Source organism: Nothoprocta perdicaria, unplaced genomic scaffold (genome assembly GCF_003342845.1).
Source record: "Nothoprocta perdicaria isolate Ctin4 unplaced genomic scaffold, notPer1 scaffold_120, whole genome shotgun sequence".
Lineage (NCBI taxonomy): Eukaryota > Metazoa > Chordata > Aves > Tinamiformes > Tinamidae > Nothoprocta > Nothoprocta perdicaria.
The window spans coordinates 759,167-759,400 of record NW_020454317.1 but is presented as its reverse complement, the minus strand read 5'-3'; positions in this window follow the sequence as shown (position 1 = coordinate 759,400).

Genomic DNA, 234 nt, shown 5'->3' with positions numbered 1-234 from the left:
GCCGCTGCTGGCGGGCTCCCCGAGAGCCCGGTGGCGCCCTGCACGGGAGGTCACGCTGGGCCTGAGCCAGCCGGCCAGGCTACAGGGGGGTCACTTGCTGCTAGGCCCGGGTATGATCCCACGTGTAACCCGATGCTGCCCTTTTCTCTCCCGGTTCAGGGAAGCCTCRGCAACAGGGCAGAATTCCTGCCCGGTTTCTCAGCTGGGCTCCTTCCAAGGGACCTCTGTGGAGCG